Source organism: Oryctolagus cuniculus, chromosome 1 (assembly GCF_964237555.1).
Source record: "Oryctolagus cuniculus chromosome 1, mOryCun1.1, whole genome shotgun sequence".
In the NCBI taxonomy this organism is placed as follows: Eukaryota; Metazoa; Chordata; class Mammalia; order Lagomorpha; family Leporidae; genus Oryctolagus; species Oryctolagus cuniculus.
In genome coordinates, this window is record NC_091432.1 from 102,479,157 (window position 1) to 102,503,731 (window position 24,575).

Here is a 24,575-nt window from a genome sequence, read left to right on the forward strand (position 1 = left end):
ATTGATTCTTCAAAGTTACCAGCTAACTTCTCAAAAACCATATTAAATTTTAGAAAATAATTTGTTAAAAAGATAGCAAATAAAACTGGAAACACACAAAAGTTTCTAAATTCAAGCGAATGCTAATAAAATGATCTTGGCCAGTATTTGGTAGAACTATTTACAAATATCTAACAGTACTTTCTCACAATATATAAAACTAAAGTTAACAGAACATAACGCCATTTCATAATTAGACTATTTTCATATATCCCAGAAAACTTTTGCCCAGTGTCCAGAAAATATCTCTCCTCTAAGAATGCAAAGCATGTTCTTTTATGCTCAGAAGCAGTAACTTTCATGAAATACTAGCAGCTTTCTGTAAATTGTTGGTGAATTTAAGAATCAGTTGACACAAGGAAGTCAGAACACATTGTCTTTGATAGCCAGTCTACTTCAATTTTCAAAAAGAACATTTTAAAACCACTTTATATATATAAAATCCTTGAATAACTACCAAAAATCTTGAGATTCCATTCCTGCCCCCCAACCTTTAGGACTGACCAAACTTCCTGTACACAAATCCCAAGTCAGTCATTTATGTATGAGTGAGTGCATATGTACCCACTCTGTGTGTATCAGAATCCTTGATAACTGAGGATTAATTATTCTAGAAACACCAGTAATTATAATCCTACCCAAAGGTAACAGGCTCATAACATGAATTTCATAACATGAAATTTTTTTTTTAAGATTTATTTATTTGAAAGGCAGAGGTAGAGAGAGAGAGATGGAGGGAGGAATGTGGGGAGGGAGGAATGTGGGGAGGGAGGGAGGGAGGGAGAGAGGGAGAGAGAGAGAGAGAGGAAGGGAGGAATGGGGGGAGGGAGGGAGGGAGAGAAAAACAGAGAGAGAGGGAGGGTGGGGGGGGGGAGGGAGAGAGAGAGAGAGAGAGACAGATCTTCCATCTGCTGATTCACCTCCCAAATGGCTGTAATGGCAAAGCCTGAGTTAGGATGAAGATAGAAACCTTGCACTTCATTCCGGTCTTCCACGTAGGAGGCAAGGGCTCAAGTACTTGGGCCATCTTCTGCTGACTTCCCAGGCACATTAACAAGGAGCTGGACTGGAATTGGAACAGCCGAGATTTGAACCAGCACCTCAGATGGGATGCTTTTTAAGTGAGTAAATCTCCGATGTTATAGCTGGGAAACTGGACTCTGGCCTCCAGCAGGCAGGTGGACGCCTCTTGCCTAGGCTCCCCATATGCCTCTGTCCATGGGCTTCCATCCTGCTCTCACGTCTCATCTGTAGGACTCCTGCACTAAGTCCCCATGTGGCACCAATGGAGAAACGGAGGCTCAGCAGAGTGACAAGCCCGAGGCTACAGCACCAGGAAATTTAGAACTGGAATTTGAATTGAGAGCCAACTGCAGCCAGCATTACTTCTCCTCCAAAGCTATGGAGTCAAAATCCAGGCCCCTCATGCACTGGTCATGACCTTTCTCTTCAGGAGCGGCAGGGCAGCAAGGAACAAAACAAACCAGCACTCTCAGTCCTCCCAGAGCTTATGGTCTTGCGTGGGGTGGTGGAAAAGAAACAGAAGGAAGGTGTGTGGTGCCTTGGAAGCCTCTGGGAGAAGCTGTAGGCCACGTACCCCCATTCCCGGAACCTGGCCAGCTTTGAGTTCACCTACAAGGGCCTCTGTGCCCTGCAGTCCCGCATTCAGGGTAAGACCCACCAGGTGCACTCATTCCTGGCTGCCTTCATCGGGGCTTCCTGATATTTGGAGACAACAATACCATCAACAGCCAGATCAATATGTATCTGACATCACCGGTCCTGTTTGCCCTGTGCCGCCTGGGCGTGGAGAAGGATTACATCCCTGAGCTCAAGTGGGACCCATTTCCGCTGCACACTGCAGTGGTCTGGGAGCTGGTGCTGTGGCTTTTTGAGTATCACAGGTCCACACTGCAGTCCTCACTGCAGTCCTCCATGACCGACCTGTACGCGACAGCAACGTGTGGTATGACATCTCAGACTTCCTCATCTACAACAAGAGCCATCCCTCCAATTGACGCAGCCCCAAGGTGCTGATGGGGGCTTCTCTGCCCCAACAGGCTCCAGGCAGTGGCGAGCTGTGACTCGAGGTCTGGCTCTACCAACAAACCCTCCCAGGGAGTCCCGCCTTCTCAGAACCATGGCCTCACACTCCGCCTCGTGTTATCCGAGGGCTCCACTTGCCTGGGGAGAAGCACTGGTCTGCAAGTCCTGGAGGTACTCTTGAGTGGTGGAGCAGGGGGCCAAATCGGGCCGAGGAGACTCGGGCTTGGTTCCCACTGTGCTGCTGAGATCAGGGCAAAGCGACTCCCGCCTCTGGGCTCCTGGGCTCATCAAGCTCAGAGGAGGGCACTGAGACCCCTTTCTGGTGGGTGCCTTCTTTCTCCACTGTTCTTATGTCATAGAGGGTGCTTTGCTGGTAGACCATGGTTTACAGCTACTTGTGAAAAACATGGAGCTCCTTGCTCAGGTGTTGTTTTCCTACAGAAGTTCTAGAGCCCCACTGTCCAACAGAAACATGATGTGAGCTGTACATGGAACTGGGATTTTTCTAGAAGCCACTTTAAAAAGGGTAGGAGGTAGCAGGTGATACGAAACTTAATTATATATTTTAACCTAGCATTTCAAAATGTCATCATTTTAACAGATAATCAGCATAAAAAATTAGAGATATTTTACAAAAAAAATCTGATGTTAGCTTGCAATAAAATATTCTCATGCCTCTTTCTGAAAAGTGTCTCCAAATTCAGTTACCTCAGGTTTCTAGATAACTTCATTGTTTATTTTACTGCACTAAAACTTATCCTAGGTTGAATAAAAAAGTAAATATATTTAAAAGATGCTGTAATTTTAGATAGGGCTGCCTTAAAGCATCTCCAGTGTTTCATTTAAGTCTAGGTTGGCAAATTTAATCTTTTTTAAAATATTTATTTATTTAAAAGTCAGAGTTACACAGAGAGAGAAGGAGAGGTGGGGGGGGTGTCTTCCATCTGCTGGTACACTCCCCAGTTGGCCACAATGGCTACAGCTGTGCGATTTGAATCCAGGAACCAGGAGCTTCCTGCAGGTCTCCCACACGGGTGCAGGGGCCCAAGAACTTGAGCCATCTTCCATTGTTTTCCCAGGCCATAGCAGAGAACTGGATTGGAAGTGAAGTAGCTGAGACTTGAACTGGCACCCATATGGGATGCTGGCACTGGAGGCGACAGCTTTACCTGCCATGCCACAGCAACAGCCCCAGCAAATCTAATCTTGATATTCACCCTTTGAAGCACTAAAATCTAATGTACATTCCATTTTCAAACAAAAAGTGAACCCAAGCCTTAAAATTAGTTTAGACAGAATGTTTACAACATATACTGTCTACAAATATTATGCCAGGAGATTTTAAACAGCAAAAGCAAACAATTTTTATATCACTATGGTAAAATAAAGTTTATTTTTCCTATTATTAATCCTTTTCATCTGATGGTGTCACCACTGGCACAAATATCTAAATTACATAGGATATGACAGTACTTAAACGGTCTGACATCTTAAGTAATTATTTTCACCCCATACAACTTTAACAGCTCATTTCATTTCTGGGTCACCAAAAAGATACAAAATTCTGAGTTGACAGGCACATGTTGACTGCCACCAATATGTGTTGAAAACAATGTAATTAGTGGTAAAAATGATAAAATATATAGCTAAAAGAGGTAAGCACCATAGAAAAGAAGTACAAATCAAATATTAAGGGTATTTGAGAGTCAGAAAGCATCCTCTTAGATATTCTCGAATGGTAGAATGGGAAGAGAAAGGGTGGGGAGGGAAGATGGGATCAAAGAGGAATCTATTTCCTCTGAATTTTTTAGACAGTTGTATTCTGAGCAAAGAGAAAAACTACAGCATGTAAAGATCAGGTGACTTGCTAAAGGTCACAAAGCTATTTTTTTGTCAAGGCAGACCTGAAACAATGGTATCCTGATGCCCAAAGCAAGCAGATATTGGATTAGGCATGACATTTTGGATGTAAGCAGAATTTCAGCAGTGCTTTTCATCCAGTTTTATTCATGGCAAATGATCTTTGCTTTGCATTTCTCTGGTTGAGATAGGTCATAATGAAAAAAGTATTTGCTTGGGGCTGGCACTGTGGTGTAGCAGGTTAAGGCTGCTCCCTTTCCAATTGAGCTCCCTGCTGATGTACATGAGAAAGCAGAAAATGGCCCAAGTGCTTGGGCCCCTGTACCCATGTAGGAGACCTGTAAGAAGCTTCTGGTTCCTGCCTTTGACTGGCCTAGCTCCAAATGTTGCGGCTGTTTGGGGAGTGAACCAGTGGATGGAGAACCCCTCTGTCTCTAACTCTTTCAACAAATAAATAAATAAATCTTTAAAAAAAAAATCAAGTCTAAAATTAGTTTAAAAATTTGCTAGGAAGACACTGAGAACAGGAAAAAATTCCAGTTTGTTTAAATCACCTTCATTATTTGATCTTATGAATCTTTTTAAAAAGACTTTTGGTATCCCTAGTATATTAGCAGTATCTATTCATAACAGGTATTGACTAAATGTACTTACAGCCTACAAAAGTGCTCCTCAGCATTTTTTTTAAAGATTTATTTTATTCACTTGAAAGAAAGAGTTACAGAGAGAGGTAGAGCCAGAGAGATAGGTCTTCCATTCCATTGGTTTACTCCCCAAATGACTGCAACAGCCAGAGTTGTGCTGATCTAAAGTCAGGAGCCAGGAGCTTCTTCAGGTCTCCCCACGCAGGTGCAGGGGCCCAAGCACTTGAGCCATCTTCTATTGCTTTCCCAGGCCATAGCAGAGAGCTGGAATGGAAGTGGAGCAGCCGGGACTTGAATTGGAGCCCATATGGGATGCTGGCACTGCAGGCAGTGGCTTCACCCACTATGCCACAGCACCAGCCCCAAGAAGGCTAACAAACAAGCTGTCTGCACATTAATGTTTATTGCAGCTCAATTCACAATAGTTAAGATCTGGAACCAACCCAAATGCCCATCAACAGTAGACTGGATAAAGAAATTATGGGACATGTACTCTATAGAATACTATACAGCAGTCAAAAACAATTAAATCTGGTCATTTGCAACAAGATGGAGGAATCTGGAAAACATTATACTGAGTGAATTAAGCCAGTCCCAAAGGGACAAATATCATATGTTCTCTCTGATCGGCGACAACTAACTGAGCACCAAAGGGGAAACCTGTTGAAGTGAAATTGGTTGAACTCTGTAATTAACACACAATTATTCTTAGGTGTTTAAATTTTCACTGAAAAGTGATCCCTGTTAGAAATTTGGAAAGCATTATGCTGAGTGAAATAAGCCAGTCCCAAAGGGACAAATACCATATGTTCTCCCTGATGGGTGACAACTAACTGAGCACCAAAAAGGAAACCTGTTAAAGTGAAATGAACACTAGGAGAAACGGTGACTTGATCAGCCCTTGCCCTCACTGTTGATGAACAACTTAATACGTTATCCCTCTTAGTATTTTTTTGTTTGTTCTACCTAATACTTTTGGTTGAATATTGTAATCAATACACAGTTATTCTCAAGTGTTGAAACTTAACTGAAAAGTGATCCCTGTTAAATATAAGAGTGGGAATAAGAGAGGGAAGAGATGTGCAATTCAGGACATGCTCAAGCTGACTTGCCCCAAACGGTAGAGTTAGAAACATACCAGGGGATTCCAATTCAATCCCATCAAGGTGGCATGGACCAATGCCATCTCACTAGTCCCAGTGATCAATTTCTGCTCACAATTGATCATAATGATAGGACTAAGAACCAAAGGGATCACATAAACAAGACTAGTGTCTGCAAATACTAGCTGATAGAATAAAAAAGGGAGAGAACGATCCAACATGGGAAGCGAGATACACAGCAGACCCATAGAATGGCAGATGTCCTAAACAACACTCTGGCCTCAGAATCAGCCCTTAAGGCATGTGGATCTGGCTGAAAAGCCCATGAGAGTATTTCAGGCATGGAAAGCCAAAACACTCTGGAAAAAAAAAAAAAACACAACAAAAAACACCCTAAATGAAAGATCTCTGCGAGTGAGATCCCAGTGAAAAGAACAGGTCTTCAAAGAAGGAGGTACCTTTCTCTGAAGGGAGGAGAGAACTTCCACTTTGAACGTGGCCTTGTCTAAATATGATCAGAGTTGGTGAACTCAAAAGGCTTCCATAGCCTTGGCAACTCATGACAAGAGCCTAGGGTGATTACTGATGCCATAAACAAGAGTGTCAATTTGTTAAGTCAACAACAGGAGTCACTGTGCACTTACTCCTCATGTAGGATCTCTGTCCTTAATGTACTGTACATTGTGATTTAATGCTATAACTAGTACTCGAACAGTATTTTTCACTTTGTGTTTCTATGTGGGTGCAAACTAGTGAAATCTTTAATATATGCTAAACTGATCTTCTGTATATAAAGAGAATTGAAAATGAATCTTGATGTGAATGGAAGTGGGGAGGGAGAGGGAAAGGGGAGGGTTGCGGGTGGGAGGGAAGTTATGGGGGGGGGAGCCATTGTAATCCATAAGCTCTACTTTGGAAATTTATATTTACTAAATAAAAGTTAAAAAAAAAAGAAAAAAAAATGATTGTAACTGTGCATTACCTGCATGCCACTCTATTTCTGGAATGATTTTCTATTAGTTTTTTTTTTTTTTTTTTTTTTTTTTAATTTTTTGACAGGCAGAGTGGACAGAGAGAGAGAGAGACAGAGAGAAAGGTCTTCCTTTGCCATTGGTTCACCCTCCAATGGCCGCCACGGCCGGCGCCCTGCGGCCGGCGCATTGCGCTGATCCGAAGGCAGGAGCCAGGTGCTTCTCCTGGTCTCCCATGGGGTGCAGGGCCCAAGCACTTGGGCCATCCTCCACTGCACTCCCGGGCCACAGCAGAGAGCTGGCCTGGAAGAGGGGCAACCGGGACAGAATCCGGCGCCCCGACCGGGACTAGAACCTGGTGTGCCGGCGCCGCAAGGCGGAGGATTAGCCTAGTGAACCGCGGTGCCAGCCTCTATTAGTTCTTATAAATACAAATTAAAAAAGTACAAGAGAATTCCAAAAAGATGAGTATTTGAATTCAAGTAATTTATAGTGATAGGACTTTTCTTAAGGGATCAGAGCATTCTGAAAAGTGAGAAAAAGCTAAAACCTATCAGAAATAACCTAAGCCAACTCTCTTACCCAAGCCAACAAATTCTAATTTAGACTCACCCCTCTCAAAGACTTCAGCTGTGTACATATGTTCAAAACTATGTACTAGGATGCCCAGCCTGGTTTTAGAATTCTAAACCCCAATGTGAGGACATACCTTTCAAATTTGCTCTGTAGAAAATACAAAGCCTAGCATATACTCAACAAATGTTTGCTGAATTTAAACCAAAATGAACTAAGGAAAAACAAGAAACTTTTAGGTGTTTATTCATTGAGTACCAGTCATGGAGAACCATCATAGTAAAATCATCACACTGAAAGTCTTTTGATCACTTTTCAAAACCTTTTCTCTCACATTTGTATTTTCTAGGAGATCACAGTGATCGTAAGTTAATGTTAAGTATGCCTTGTATTTTATTCAAAGCTTTTATATAATGCTACTAACAAGGGAGTACTTTTAAATGGCTGCTGATGCATGTTAAAGTGTGAAATCTACATATTAAAAGCTAGACAAAATAAAAATTGACAGCTCCCTTTAACTCAAACCACATTTTAAGGCAGTTTTCACATAGCTAAAATGACGACATTGCCTCAACAATGCTGAAAGCACGCACTGCATCTGTGTTGGTGGAGCTGAGCAAACACACATGTGGTTAATTTATTTCCAGACTTTGACAATTTTAGTGCAAAGCTATCAGGTGCTTTTTCTGACTACTCAGCCTAAGTGATAAAGCAAAATGCTGTCATAGTGGCCTCCCTGGAAATAGAGGATAGTAGGGAAGTGCTGTACTATTTCTATTACTTCTAATAAAATTATATTCTACATAAATTCCATAAGTTTCTGAATCTAGGGATTCGGAGAAGTTTGAGAATAAATCCTTTGGCAGAACACAATCAAATTCCAATGGAAGTTTTATTATTATTCTTCAGAGAAAGCCTATTCTTTAACCTCAATGCTGAATACTTAGAGACAAAATTCCACAAAAACATAGTAAAATTACTTACATTTGAGCTATCTAACCTCTTTTTATTAATCATTTATGTTAGTAAAACGGTGCCATTTTATCTGTGGTGCCACCTTAAGCTCTGGGCACCATCTTAGGCTCTGGCCCCTGTCACCATCTTGCACAGTAAGCTTTAGTCCTAAGCCCAGCCTGGCTTGCTAGAAGTCAGGTGACCAAATGGCCCAACCACAAACATCAGCTCCACATCCACCCTAATGGGATTCATTGCTCCCACTTCCCTAGCCCCTGCAAGAGTATAACAGGACTTGTGCTGTCTCTCTCTTGACCTCTTTCTTGGTTCCTCCCTCTTTTGTGCCCTCTCCCTCTCCCTTCAGCCTGTCAGACTTCCCCCCACCCAACAATAAATCTTTCCTTTAACTCTGGTGTTTGGTGTGTTTCGGGTGACCTTACAATTTATAGTTATTTATTCATTCATTCATTCATTTATTTTAGATTTGGAGAGAGATGCTACTCTTATTTTCTAGTTCACTCCTCAAATACTTGCAATAGCTGGGGCTAGGGTTAGCCAAAGCTGGAGTCAGGAACTATATCCAAGTCTCCCACATGGGGGCCAACACCCAACTAGTAGAGTCATCATTGTTGCAACCCAGGTACACATAATGGAGAGCACAGCTTGGACTCTAACCTAGGAACTCTGTTATGGGATGGAAGCAGCCCAGCTGGCATCTTAACTGCTAGGTCAAATACCACTCCATTCATTCATTCTCTTATTTTTTTTAAAGCCAGGAAACTAAATAGACAACTTTCTCAAAGAGAACAAAACGAAAGAGGGATGAAGAGCAACTTTCTCTTCTAGAACCAGAGCTTAATGTGTGCACAACATTAGAAGAAGAGAATCAGGGTTCCTGACTTCACGGAGCTTACAATGAGACAAGGCAAGACAATATGAAATCATTAGAGTACAGAAAACTTTAAAAAAGGTGGTAGCAATTGGAAGTATAAGCAGGAAGATTCATCATCCTATAACAAAAAAATTACACTAAAATGAAATAGAAAGGAGATGTAATTCTAGCTTATTAATGAATTACTAGCAATGAAATATGGAGTGGGGAAGAATGAGAGAACTACATGTGAATTACAGGTAGGATTAATATGTTTTGGGTTGGAACATTCACATATGTTCCACGAGTCCAAGAATTTTGTCCATCTTGTTCACTGCTGCACTCCCAGAAACACCTGGTCATTAGATATACTCAATAAATATTTGCTAAATGAATTAAAATCATGAATGTTTATCTTGTTATAGTCTTATAAAGACCTTTGTCGCTCCCCGTCTTCGTGGAGGAACGACACAGGACCCTGCGCTGTTCTTTCGTCTGCTCGGCCCTCCCCGGGTTTGCTGCTGGTTCTTCCTGGGTTGGCTACCGTCCCTTCCACCTCCGTGGAAGGGCGGTTCCCCCTGCCACATTCCCCACTTCCGCGGGGGAGCGGCACACCGCTGGCCGGCTCTCTCGGGGGCTGCACAGGTGTTCCCCTTAGATGTTCCTGGTGCATGCCGTCTCTCTCCTCCTTTATAGTCCTCCTCCGCCAATCCTAACTCGGCTGCCCACACGCCGAGTATGCTGCTCTCCTCCAATCAGGAGCAGGTCCTACAGTTTATTGGTTGAACTGGAGGCAGCTGTGTAGAAGCTGTTTCCCTTCTCAGCGCCATATTGTGGGAAAGCAGATGCATAGAATAAGTCTTAATTCCAGTAACTTAGTCTAGTCCGAGTTGCTCCCCACAACCTTTTTATAGACAGTCATGGTTTCCTTTGAAGGTAGCAGATATCATAGGGTCCGTGACCAAGGGTCTGTCACCTCTTAATTCTTAATCTGGTGCTTGTAAGAGTGAAGTTCCTTGGAGTTGGCAATGGAATGACTGAGAAAGGGAAGAAAGAGTCAGTTCTACTTCATAAATCATGTTTTCTAAGGGTAAGTGATGGTATCTTTTGAGGCATGTTAATAGTTATCTTACATCAGGGAGGCCTTTCCTAACTATCCTAACTTAGTCACCTTCTAATTGCCTTGTTTTATTTTCTCATATTAGATACCACTTTCTAATACTCTGTTGTTTGTGTGTTTTGCTATGCGTAACTCACCCCCACCCCAGAAGGTAAAAGCTCCAGGAAAGCAGCAGCCTTACAGCTATACATGCATAAGCCTAGAGAAGTGCCAGATACCTAGCTGTCACTTAAACATTTGTTGACTAAATGAGCCAACTGCTGGGCAATGAGAAAAGGAGATAGCCAAAACACTTACTTCTTCTACAGTTCTCATTCTGTGGTGGCATAATATAGGTTGAAGATCTGTAATCCAAACTCAAAAATGCTCCAAAATCGTAACTTTTTGAATACCAACATGATACCACAAATGGAAAACTCTACATCTGATCTCATGTGATGGGTCACAGGTAAAATACAGGCACACTAAAAATGCTGCATAAAATTACCTTCATGATATGTGTATAAAGTATATATAAAGCATAAGTGAATTTTTTGAGTTGTGTCCCATCCCCAAGGTATTTCCTTATATATATGCAAATACTCCAAAATTAAAAAAAAAAAAAACTGAGATCTGAACACTTTTGGATAAGGGATACTCAATCTGCATTTAGAAAACAGAACTCGAGGGCAACACCACATTGAAACATTTACTTCTCATTTTTCAGAGCTTTTATATGTTGGTATACATAATGAAATTTAATTTAAAAAAAAATCCTTCTTCCTGCCAACTAAATATCTAATAGTAGTAATGGTTAATGGTTTTTTTTTTTTCTTTTTTCTTTTTTTTTTTTTAGTAGTAATGGTTTCTACTTACCCTGAATATACATTGAGAAATGCAGTTTCATGTTTTGTGTCTGATCCCATCTAGTCTGCCATGGTGGTGATGCCTAGCACTAAGAATTCCTTTGTCTACAGTCGGGCCACAATGTTAAACAGTAGGTATGGGGACTATAAGGAAGTCAAAAGATGAAAACTGAATTGAGAGTTCCATCCATCTTTCCTTACCTGAAGACTCTCCGTCCATTGCCAGCATTGATGCATTTGGGTTTTACTGTGCTTGAAACTCTGAGCTTCATTAATTTTGAAAAGTTCTTGGTCATTATATCTTAAAATATTTTTTCTCCTCCATTTTTCCCTTCTTTATTCTGGAATCCCAATTACATATACAAGTATATGAGACATTTTGGTAGTTATTCAGATCTGGATGCTTTACATTTTTTCCCTCTGTAAAATTTCTATTTGCTGATATTTCATGGTTACTGATCCTTTTAAGCTGTGTTAAGTCTTCTGATAAGCCAGTTGAAAGAATGCTTCATCTCTGATATTGTGTTGATCTACAACATTTCCTCATGAGTCACTAAATTACCACCTCTCTGCTAAAATATCCCATCTGTTGGTGAACACTATCAACCTTTTCTACTAGATCCTTTATGTAAAATGTGTTTTAATGCCATGATAGTTCCAACTTCCGGTTCAGCTTGCAGCCTGGTTGCTTTATCTTTCAATAGTGAATTTTTTCCCTTGTTTTTTTTTTTAGAATGCTGTGACTTTTTTATTAAATGCTGGATACTCAGAGAATAATACAGATGTAGATGATAGTATTCTTATGGAAATAGTCATATATTGTCTTCAATTAGGCTGTTAGTATGAGAGGTTGTTGAGCCAATGTAGTAAGCAGCTGAAGTTGGGTTTTGTTGTTGCTGTCTTTCACCCCAACACAATATGGGCTTCAAATCTTTCCAGTGACAGGCTACTGTCACCTTGTTTAGGTGAGGCCTTGGATGCTTCAAAGTTTTTCTGTTTCTGTTCCATTTTCACTTTTGGCAGTTCCTGAATGCTGTCACTACTGGGGGAGGTATCTCACCCATTCTTGCTCTTCCCCAGCAGTAGACTGCAATTTGTTAGGCTTCTTGTGGAGATATCTGAGATCCTCCGTTTTTCTAGTCTATCTCACTTTTGGACACAGGCTATGCCCCTGGGCTTCTGAGGCAGGATCTTATATTTCTGTCCATCCTCAACCCCATGACTGCCAAACTCTGCCTTAAATCCCTGGCAGCTCTTGAGAAGAACATTTTTCAGCTTTCCCTTTGTAGTGGCCAGAGTCCTGGGGAAGCTTATAGACAGTCAGGCCTTTCCTTTTTTTTTTTTTTTTTTTTAAAGATTTATTTATTTTACTTGAAAGAGTTACAGAGAGGCAGAGACAGAGACAGACAGAGAGAGAGAGAGAGAAAGAGAGATGTCTTCCATCAGCTGGTTCACCCCCCAAATGGCTGCAACTGCCAGAACTGGGCTGATCCGAAGCCAGGAGCCAGGATCTTCTTCGGGTCTCCCATGCAGGTGCAGGGGGCCAAGGACTCGGGCCATCTTCCACTGATTTCCCAGGCCATAGCAGAGAGCTGGACTGGAAGTGGAGCAGCCAGGACTCGAACCAGCACCCATATGGATGCTGGCACTGCAGGCGGTGGCTTTACCTGCTATGCCACAGCGCTGGCCTGGGCCTTTACTTCTACTCCTTCCCAAAAGCAATGGGTAACTGGATGCTTGAGTCCTGCGGGTGACAGCATCAGTTCCCTCTCCATCAGGCAGGCTTCTTCTTCTTCTCAGGAAGTAATGGAACTTTGCATGGACCCTGCAGATGAGAGGGTCTGTTGTTCCTACCTTTGTAGTTCAAGGCTTTGCTTAGTGTAAAAAAAAAGTCTGAAGAAACCAATGATTTCATGCCTGTTTCCCAGAGGCAGTCATTGCACTTTTGCAAGCCTAGTTACTAAGGTGGGCTCTCTTCCATCTCTTGGACCATCCCCAACATTTTTCCCCCATCTGTGAGAAAACCAGTGGAGGCCCATGGAAAAGAAGTCTATACAGGAACGTAAACTTGTGTTCTGGGGATCCCAGTTACTTTCAATTGATACTTTAGCCCACATCTAGTGCTTTCAAGAAATGCATTAAACTTTCAATTATTTTTTTACCTGCTATAATGAAGACCATCTCTTCTTTCCATGCTCTTCCAAAGGCAAAACCGTTTATGTGTCATGTCTTCAGAGGGGCTTATGACTCTGTGAAATTTAGTTAACTTGGTTGTTTTGTATAACTGATTCAAGAAATGCTAAAATTTTGAAGATTATTTGGCCTTTGCTCATTGTTAGGATAGGACTGAGACTTAATTTTATTAAGGAAAGAAGCACTTATCATACATCTAATATTTTTTCAACCCTGGTCCTTTAAGTTGGTGAGCTATATCATTTATTTTTGTTGTTAAGTCTATTTCAGCTTTAAATTTCTAAGCTTCTGAAAATATCATAGAAGGGAAATATAAATATAGGCTGTGAGGAAAAGAGAATAAGAAAACCAAAGCTGGCTATGAGGTAGTCACTAGCCATTCAGATAGACAAACTTTTAAAGAAATGATTATGATACATGTGTGGTAAGGGAGATTTAACATAGCTTAAGTGAAAATAATGATGCTGAGTCAATATGAAGAGTAAGGAGCTTGGAGAGGGAAGACAGAAATATCTGGTCAAGAAAAGCATCAGAAGGCATAAGCAGAACTGAACTTTTAGTATTATCTGAGTAGCAGAGGGAAAGTACATTCAAGACAAAGAGAGGGAAGTAAATCTTCAGAATATTTAGATCTAAAATTTGAGGAAAGATGGGAATTAAGAGCACACATTTAGGAGTCAGATCTAATTTAGAAAGTTTCTCTGCCACATCAAGACTACTGTTATTTTGGATATTTGGGTAAGCCCTTTAAATTACATTTAACCATTCTTTCAACTGGAAATATTAATGTCTATCTCTCAGAGTTATTGTGTGGATTAAATAAGATAATACAAGTAAGGCACTTAGCTAAGCACATCTGGAACACACCTGTGCTCTATACACAATAGCTGTTACACTGGTAGCAATGGTTCCCCATCACAGAGCAGCAGCACCACATATCCTTTGTATCACTGGTCATTTGGGGTTTTTCTAGAAATCCGAAGAAGCCTCAAGGGTCACTTGCTTTAGGAAAAAAATGTTTTCTTAAGATCAACCCTATACTTCTTTAAGCTATTATATAGTTTCTTTCTCCTTATTGCCACAAAACCTAGAATATATATTTAAAAGTAGTTCTCAAGAAAGACCCTCCTACTGGGAAACAGTAAGTAACAATTTAGGCCTGGCAAGTGCAAGGAATTACTAATTTAATCTGTTCCACTGCCTCTATGTGGGAGAGAAAGCAGATAAAAAAGGCATAGGCTGAAAAATCATTCTTATTTATAGGAAGGAGTTAAATTCACACAATACAAATACAGTGAAACAAGATTTCTCATTCAGCAATGACTTCTTTTCCTGAACACAGAATGAAAGTTTGGTCCATGCCTGTCACACCCAAGATTCAGGTTGCTGTTGTTTATTGTTTGCTTTTGGCTCGTACTACCAGAACGGGCAGCAGATCTCCAGACACTTAATAATCCCAAAGAGGTACGGGAATTGCCCTACTATTGCTCAGAAATTAACTATTAACTTGAATCTCCCTTGCCATGTAACCTTAGACACACAATCTCTCTAAGACTTCTCATTCATAAAATAAAAAGGCTGGTGGAAAAAAAAATCTATACAATTGCTTTAGTATGAAGAGAGGGATATCTGCATCTGAAATGAAGAGACACAATAAAGGAATCTTAAGTTCTAGTGGAATTCCTAACTACCCTTTAAAGTTGCATGTTCAGTATAGTGAGTTCTGGTCACATAATACTTTCATCATTATAGAAAATACAAGTATTCTCAGTATTGCTTGAGCGATCTAATCATACAAAGTTTAACTGATTCTTTTTCCTTTCCCACTGAAGCACATTTTTTTTTTTTTACTCATTCCACCATTCCACAATCCTCACCAATAAAAAATTCTACCTAGAATAATTTAAATATTTACTTAATATTAACTTTAGGTAATAATTATAACAATTATGCATCACATGAAGGTGTTTTAAAATGTTCATGGAAAAACAATTAAAAGGTACATTTTTAAATCTATGCAGTTTTATTATACATTTTCAACCAAATTTTTGAAAACCCTTTGCTTATGTAATTTTATAATAAAATTGCATCTATAGACTAGACAATTTTTTTTCTTGCCAAGGAATGATATCTCAAAGAATAGGATAATAACTTATTGAAAGTTTTAAAGTAATACAGTATCTTATCTGCCTATAGTATTTTAGATATGATTCTGTTTGTAACCTAGTGAATTTTGCCTGTTATGTCATGTAACCAAATCACAGATATCAGCTTCAATAGCTTATTCTTTGTATTCCTGGGTTCCTACCTATATTTGCAAGAGACTTTCCTTTTATGCTATGTGGAAAGTTCCTCACAGAAGTTTCCCCTTCTTTCTATAGGCAGTATAGTTAATAGCATAGGTTTAGCAGTCAAACATGACTTCAAATCCAGGTTCTGGGGTTAGCATTGTTGTGCAGCAAGATAAGCTGCCACCTGGGACACCAACATTGTAGATGATCACTGGTTTGATTCCCAGCCTCTCTACTTCTGACCCAGCTCCCTGCTTAAATTGCTTGGGAAGGCAGTGGAAGATGGCCCGAGCGGACCCCTGCCACCCATATGGGAGACCCAGATGGAGTCACAGGCTCCTGGCTTTAGTTTGGCTCAGCCTCAGCCATCGCAGCCATCTCGGGAGTGAACAAGCAGATGGAAGATGAGGATCTCCATCTCTCTCTCTCCAACTCTGCTTTACAAATAAATACATAAATCTTTTTTAAAAGTTCTGATTCTGTCACTAAGTTGTATATCTTAACCTTTAAAGTTCCTGAATCTATTTTTTTCTCAATTTTAATGGAGACAATTAAGCATATGTATCTCATAAACTATTGGAGTTAAAAAAGAAGACATGTGTTTAAAACTCTTAGGGACACAGCAAATGCACAAAAAAGAAAAGTTAGCTGCAGAGAGTAAAGATCACATAAAAATCAAATTCTTGCCCAAATAACAGGATATTTGGCAGCTGTCAAAGTATCAGTTCACAGAGTATACTTAATTGTAAAGAGAAAAAGGAAATATTTTTAAAACAAAGGTATCAGGTCATCTTAGTTAAGTGGGACAACCTGATATGTTACTCCTAAAGTGAATTAGAGTATGTCATCTTTACAGCATTCTTCGAGATATTAATAACATCGAGGTTGTAGACAAAGTTTCTAGTTTATAAAAAATGTGAACGAAATAAAACAAGTTAAATAACCATACAAGGAAACACTACACAAACCTAGAATGTGGTTTGCGGTAGTCAATGTGCCAATGGTATCTGCCTGGTGGTACTCAGGTGCTTATGTATTCCTTACCAATATCATACCAGTGTTTGTTCTAGTGACCAAAAGACTATGCTAGAGGTGACAGTATGTCACTTCCCAGGTGAGGTTATGATAGAGGCTCGAGCTTTTGTCTTTGGTGAGGTGTGAGGCACCTTTGTGGCTATTTCTCTCGGATTACTTACTGTGGGCTGCTATGTTGTTAACAACTTGACAGGAAGACCCCCGTGATAAAGATGAATCCTCTTTCCAACAGCCCCCTGAGTAAAGCCTTCCTGGCAGCTCCTTCTGCCTCCGTCAAACCTTCAGTCAACTACAGTGTCAGCTGACACCTTCTAGATGTCTCCTCAGAAATTATAGAAACAATCAATGTTTTAAGCTGTCAGGTTTAGAATAATTTGTTATGCACAAATGGATAACTAATATGTTAGCTATTCTATAGCCAAATCCAGGTTTTTAAGACCAGTCTCTTAGTATTTTTTATTTTAATATTTAATTAGTTTTTAACAGATTCAATACAGTTTGTAGATACAATTCTAAGAATGTAATGATAATCCCTTTCTCCCTTCCCCTTTCCCTCCTACCCTCCCTCACTCTTCTTCCCTCTCTTTTTTCAAAGTTTTGAGATAACAGCTTTTAAATTTGCATTAGAGTAAAAGGCGTAATGCTTCATCAGCTAAGAAGTTTAACCAGTAAAAAGCAGTAAGATCTAGTTTAGTGAGAGAATAGACAACAGCTATAAACAGTAATTGAATGGAAAAATGATCATTTCATCCATATAGGCAAGTTTTAAAGTAATCACAAATCATTAAAACTATAGTAGTATAACTTCTTTAAACTTTCTTAACCAATGGTTTGACAAAGGTATAACAAAGGTGTATAAAAAATATATTTGCAGCAATACTGATACACACAAGCCCTTCTCCCATCCCTTCTTTTCCATTCCAATTTTTTTTTAAAAGTTTAGCTCCCACATGTAAGGGAGAACATGTGGCATTTGTCTGTGTCAGGCTTATTTCCCTCAATGTGATGTCCTCCAGTTACAACCATTTTGACACAACTGACAGAATTTCATTCTTTCTTATACATGAATAATACTCCATTGTGTATATATACACCACAATTTCTTTATCCATTCATCTGGTGATGGACACCTTAGTTGATTCCATATCTTGGCTACTGTAAACAGTGTGCTGTAAACATGGTGGTACATGTTCATGTCCTTTGGGTATGTATCCAGTAGTGGAATTGATGGATTTTATGGCAAGTCTATTTCTAGTTTTTTAAGAAATCTCTATACTGTTTTCCACAGTGGCTGCATTAATTTACATTCCTATCAACAGCGTGTTAAGTATTCCTCTTTCTCCACACCTTCACCAGCATTTGTTTCTCTGTGTTTTGGACTTTAGCCACTGTGACGGGATGAGGTTATATGTCATTGTGGCTAGTGATGTTGAGCTGAGCATTTTTTCATATATTTGTTGGCTATTTGCATTTCTTCTAGGAACTGTCCATTGAGGTCCTTTGCCCATTTCTTTAATGGAATTTTTTTTGGCTGAGTTTAAGTTGTTTATATTTTTATATTAATCCTATGTCAGGTATGTAGCTTACAAATATTTTTTCCCATTCTGTTGGGTGTCTCTTCACTCTACTGATTGTCTCCTTTGCTGTGCAGAGGCTTCTAAGTTCGATACAGTCCGATCTGTTTAGTTTGGTTTTGCCTGTGCTTTGGGGGTCTTGCCCAAGAGACTGTCCTCTACACCAGTATCTTAAATGTGTTCACTGCATTATCTTCCAGCAACTTCATAGTCTCAGGTCTTAAGTTTATGTCTTAAAACTCCTTCATGAGTTGATCTTTGTACATAGTTATGGATCTAATTTCATTCTTTTTTTAAGATTTATTTATTTGAAAGGAAGGTTACACCCACACATAAACACACACTGATGGAGGGAGGAAGGAAGCTAGAGAGACACCCTTTATCTGCAGGGGGTTCTCCAAATGGCTGCAATGGCTGGAACTGGGGTGAACAGAAATAGGAGCTTCTTCTGGGTCTCCCATGTCGATGCAGGAGCCAAGGGGTGGGACCATCCCTCACTGCTTTCCCAGGTGCATTAGCAGGGAGCTGGATCAGAAGTGGAGCGGCTGGGACTAGAACCAGTGCCCGTACAGGATGCAGTGACATGGGCAGCAGCTTTACTTGCTGCACCAGAGAACCAGCCCCTCTAATTTTATATAATTTTGCCTGCACAATTTGTTGAAGAGATTATTCTTTACTATATGGTCTGAGCATTTTTTCAAAATAAAAATCAGTTGGCCAAATGTATGCGGATTAATTTCTGGGCTCTCTATTCTGTTCTATGCATTGTTTTTCATGCCAATACCATGCTGGTTTAATTACTGTAGCTTTGTAGTACATTTTGAAGTCAGGTATTGTGATGCCTCCAGCTTGACTTTTCTTGCTCTTGTGGTTCCATATGAATTTTAGGATCATTTTTTCTAATTCTGTCAAGAACATCACTGGTATTTTGATAGCGATTGCACTGAACCTGTAGATTGCTTTAGGTGGTATATACATTTTAATGATATTGATTCTTCATCCCATGAGCAAAGACTATCTTTCCATTTTTTCCTGTGTCTTTGATGATTTCTTTCATCAATGTTTGATAATATTCATTGTGGAGATATTCACTTCTTTGGTTGAATTTATTCCTAAATATTTGATTTTTTATGTGGCATTTATTAATGAGATTTCTTCCTTGATTTCTTTCTGTAAGTTTATCATTAGCATACAAAAAAGCTAATGTTTTCTATATGTTTATTTTGTAACCTGCAACTTTACTGAATTGGTTCATCAGTTGTAAATGCATTTTGGTGGAGTATTTAAGTTTTTCCATGTATAATATCATGTCATCTGCAAACATGACTTCCTCTTTTCCAATTTTGATTCCCTTTATTTCTTTCTCCTCCCTAATTACTTTTGCTAAAGCTTCCAGTACTATATTGAATAAGAGTGGCGAAAGTCTTGTTCCAGATCTGATGGGAAATGCTTTCAGCTTCTCCCCATTTATGACATTGGCTGTTAGTCTGTGATATACAGCCTTTATAATTTGGAGGTGTGTTCCTTCTACACCTAATTTGTATAAAGTTTTTTATCAAGAAGGGGTGTTGAAGCTTATCAAGTGCTTTTTTGCATCTACTGAGTTGACCATATGGTTTTTGTTCTTCATTCTACTGATGTGATTTATAACATTTATTGATTGAACCACCTTTGCATTTCTGAGGTAAATCCCACTTGGTCTTGATGTGTGATCTTTCTGATATGCTTTTGGATTAGATTGGCTAGTGTTTTGTTGAGAATCTTTGCATCTATTTTCTTTAAGGATGTAGGTCTGTAGTTTTTGGGCTGTGTCCTTGTTCAGTTCTGGTATCAAAGTAATGCTGGCCTCATAAAAAGTGTTTGGCAGAGTTCCATCCTGTTCACTATTTTGGAATAGTTTGAAGGGAAACAGAGTTACTTTCTCTTTGAATATTTTCTAGAATTCAGTAGTAAAGCCATCAGGCCCTAGACTTTTCCTGCATCAAAAACTTGATTACTGTTTCAATGTCATTGCTTGGTATGGGTCTGTTTAGGTAGTCTATATCGTCTCGAGTTAATCCAAATAGGTTTTATTTATCCAAGAGTTAATCCATTTCTTCAAGGTTTTCTGGTTTATTAACATATAGTTCTTCATAGTAGTTTCTTATGATCCTTTGTATTTCAGTGGTTTCAGTTATAATGTCTCTTTTCTCAACTCTAATTGTATTTGAGTTTTTGCCTTTTTCCTGTTAGTCTGGCTAGAGTTTTATCTATTTTGCTTGTCTTCTCAAAAATCCAACTTTTTTGTTGATGTTTTGTATTTTTTTTTTTTTTTTAGTTTTGATTTCATTCATTTCTGCTCTGATCCTTATTATCTCTTGCCTCCTGCTGATTTGGGGTTTGGCTTGTTCCTGTTTTTCTGTCTTCGAGATGTGTCATTTCATTTTTGAGGAAATTTTTTTTTAATGTAAGCACTTAATGCTACAAACTTCTCTGTTAATACTGCTTTTGCTGCATCCCACAGGTTTTGATGTTCTGTGTTTTCATTTTCATTTACTTCAAAAGTTTTTTATTTCCTTTTTAATTTCTTCAATGACCCACTGATCATTTAGTAGCAAATATTCAGCAAGTATTTAGGAGTGCTTTATTGTTGTTCTTGTTGGCTTCTAGTTTTATTCCTTTATAGTCTGAGAAGATGTATGGTATGATTTCAATCTTTTTAAATTTGCTGAGACTTGATTTGTGGACTAACATGTGGTCTACACCAGAAAATGTTCCATGTGTTGATGAGAAGAATGTGTACTCTATAGCTGATGGGTGAACTGTCCTGTGAATGTCTGTTAGGTGCATTTGCTTGATAGTATGTTTCAATTCCAACATAACTATTGATTTTCCATCCAGATGATCTGTTCATTCATGAGAGTGGTATGTTGAAATCACACACTATTACTGTATTGGAATCTCTCTCTCCATTTAGGTCTAATAGTATTTGCTATATATATCTGGATGGTCTTGGGTATATATATATGACTGTTCTGTCTTCTTGCTGAGTTGAACCTTTTATCAAAATATGAGTTCTTTATTTCCTTTTAAAGTTTTTGATTTAAAGTCTATTTTATCTGGTATCAGGTTATCTATTCCTATTCCTTTTTAGTTTCCATTTGCTTGGTGTACCTTTTTCAAGCCCTCCACTTCCAGTCTCTGTATATCTTTGTAAAGTGAGTTTCATGTATGCAGAATACAGTAGAGTCTTGGTTTTTTATCCATTCAGCCAACTTAAGTCTTTTGGATGAAGAATGAAGCCATTTACATTCAAGGCTAGTACAGATAGATAAGAACTAAAATTTCTCATTTTGCTGATTGGATACTGGTTCTACCTATGCTTTTAGTGAATTTGGTGGTGTCATATTTTTTCATGACTTTTACCTCTAATGGATGATGCCCATCAGAATTTTTTATCAGACTTCTGTTTTGGTGGTGAATTTTCTCAGTCTTTGCTTATCTGGAAAATACCTTATTTCTTCTTCACTTTTAAAGGATAGCTTTTCTTGATAGAATATTCTTGGTTCAAAGTTTTTTTTCCCCAAGACCTTGAATATATCATCCCACTCTCATCTGTCCCATAGGATTTCCGCTGAGAAGTCTGATGTTATCTAATTGGTTTTGCTTTATATATAACTTGACACTGACTGTCTTTAGGATTCTTTTCTTGTCCTTAGCTTTTGACAATTTGAGTACAATATGCCTTGGAGAATATCTTTTTCTGGTTGAGTTTCCCAGAGATTTTTTTGAGCTTCCTGTATCTGGATGTCCATGGTTCGTTCAAGACCAACAAAATTTTGAGTTATTATTTTATTTCACAGGTTCAATGCCTTTTTACTTTTCTTCTCCTCCAGGAATACCTATTATACTAAGACTGGGTTGCTTAATGGTATCCCACATTTCATGTATACTTTCTTCATTTTTAAAATTTTTTTCTCTTTATTTTTATCTGAGTTATTTCAAAAGTCTTATCTCAAAGTCAGAAATTCTTTCTTCCACTTGGTCTATTCTGCTGTTAAAGCTCTCAATCTTATTTTTTATTTCACTGATTGAAGATTTCATCTCCAAAGTTTCGAACTGGTTCTTAATGAGTTCTATCTCTTTAATAATATTTTCATCCATGCCACTGATTTCCTCATTTATTTTAATCTATATGTATTCTCTTACATCTCATTCCATTTCCTTATAATCATTATTTTGAATTCTGTATCTGTTATGTCATAGATTTCCTTCAGTTCAGATTCTGATTCTGGAGAATAACTGTGTTATTTTGGAGATGTCATGCTACCTTGCTTCTTCATGTCGCCTGTGTCCCTAAGTGATGTCTATACATCTAGTGTAATCATCCCTTCTTCTTTATGGAGTAGGTTTTATTGGAAAAGAGTTTATGGTTTAGCTGGAATGATGGGTATCACTTGGCTTGTTACTTCGGCTTGGTTCTAGGTGAGCTCTGGAGAATCGTCTCTGAGCGATCTCTGGTATCTCACTTAGCATCAGTTGTGTCTGTGACACAGTGGACTAGTCTGCTGAAGTTCATCGGGGTAGAAGTGTGGCTTTGAGATAAATATGGGTTTCCATGAGTGTGTATCTTTGGTTAACAGAGTCTGGTGTCAGTCTCCCTGGTGATTGTGATAGCCAGGGCTTTCTTGGTGCTAAGGTAGACAAAGGAGTCTGTTCCCTTTTCCCAGGATTGTGGAACAACCTACTGTGGCTCTAGGACTGTGTGATATGGACAGACTCTTCCACAGGTCCTGCTAGGAGTCCAACTGGTACTATGGCTTATAACACTAACATGGACTAGGGGATGTGAACTGAACCCTGCTCCAGTCCTACAAGTGACTATAAGGTATACAGATTTTACTATGTTCATACTGGAGGGTATGAGTTCAGAGAGGTGGAATGCAGGTAGGTTCTTCCCTATGTCTACCAGGTAGCTCTCCATGGCACTGAGAAATTTGGAACTGTTAAGTTCTGGTGTTATAGGGTATCGTGGGATTATTATCCTGATCTCTCAAGGTGGGAGCAGATGTTTTTATGGGTTGCTTCTGGTGTTAGTGCCCAGAAGTTAAGGTGAACTCCCTGGCTCACAAAAAGTATATAAGCATAGGCTTGGGCTAAAGTCCATAAACTCCCATAGTTGCAGGGTGCAGAGGATGTCTTTTACCCCATTAATTGCCCTTACTCTGCTTCTGGTAGGAATGAGACAGAGGCATGCTGTTAGGCTTTTTGTTGCCAAGTATGATGCTCTGCAGGGGACGCCGAGGGGAGGTAAACAATGCTGTTTCTCTGATCCAAGCCTGGCAGTTGCTCAGACTCCAGTCAGCTCCCCTAGGCTGAGGTAAGTCAGGGGTTGACTGGAATTACCGCTCACCTAAAACTGTGAGTGCTGGGGCACGTGGCAAAATCTTCCTACCTTGATATGGTAAGATGGTGCTCACAGCTAGTCCCTGGCTACACGTCCTGGCTGGCTGTGGCCAGGCTTCATTGTTTGTTTACTTCTTCACCACAAATTTCTGTCAGTCAGACCCCTGGAAACATGGTCCTTCCTTTGTTCTTTTTGTATCCTGGAGCAGCTGAAGTTACTGTGGCTATCCGCTATTCAGCTATGTTGGATCTGCCTGATAAGACTCTTTGAAAGTTAGTGAAACAGAGTTTTGTTAAAAAAGTTCCAGGGTCTATTTGCATTTACAAAAGGATAAAGAGACATAACAACCATATCTAATATGAATCTTGATATAAACCCTGGCTGAAAAATTGACAACTATGAAATATAAAAACTATTAGGACAATTTGCACATAAACAGCTATTAGATACTAAGAAAATCATGTTAATTTTCTCAGTTTTGATAAAGGTTATATTATAAAGGAGCATGTCATTTTTTTTGGAGTATGCTGAAGTATGTTAGAGTAAGAACTATGTATATACTTTAAATAGTTCAGTAAAAACACAGTGACCTAGATGAATAGAGTTGAAGCAAATAGGGCAAATGTCAGTAATCAAAGGTAAAACATACATAGTGGCTATGAGTGTTCACTCTACTATTCTATGAACATTCCCTTATATTTAAAAGTTTTCCTAACTAAAATGCTAGAAAACAACTCAATATACCCCTGCCACAAATTAGAGCTATCTCTACTTATCATTAGAAAAAAATTCCAATCTAATGAAAAATTCCTATGTTTCTATCCTACAGGTTTTTGATACTCAGTTCAGAAGTTTCTACAATTCCAAAACAAACATATCAGAGGACCATTGTTAAACCAGTAGTTCCACTTAAAAGGTATCCCATCTGTTCAATGTTTACTGGAAGTAAGAAATAAGAATTGCAACTGATTCCTTCATCTTCTTTTCCTGTCTTCATCTTATTTTCCTCTTAATAAAAAACAGACAACTACTGAGTCCAAGAGGAATTAGTCCATTTCAATATCCAGGTG

The 24,575-nt window shown here is 39.2% G+C and overlaps 1 protein-coding gene and 1 long non-coding RNA gene across 12 annotated transcripts in view; both read right to left on the minus strand.

Moving 5' to 3' along the window:
- Positions 1–24,575, minus strand: part of ARHGAP20 (Rho GTPase activating protein 20) — a 133,806-nt gene that overhangs the window by 64,628 nt on the left and 44,603 nt on the right. The window lies entirely within an intron of this gene.
- LOC127491771 (uncharacterized) lies at positions 15,510–24,413 on the minus strand. Its single transcript, XR_007920677.2, has 2 exons — positions 23,554–24,413; positions 15,510–16,867 (listed from the first exon to the last, which is right to left on the minus strand). It is a non-coding gene; the product is annotated as an uncharacterized lncRNA (long non-coding RNA).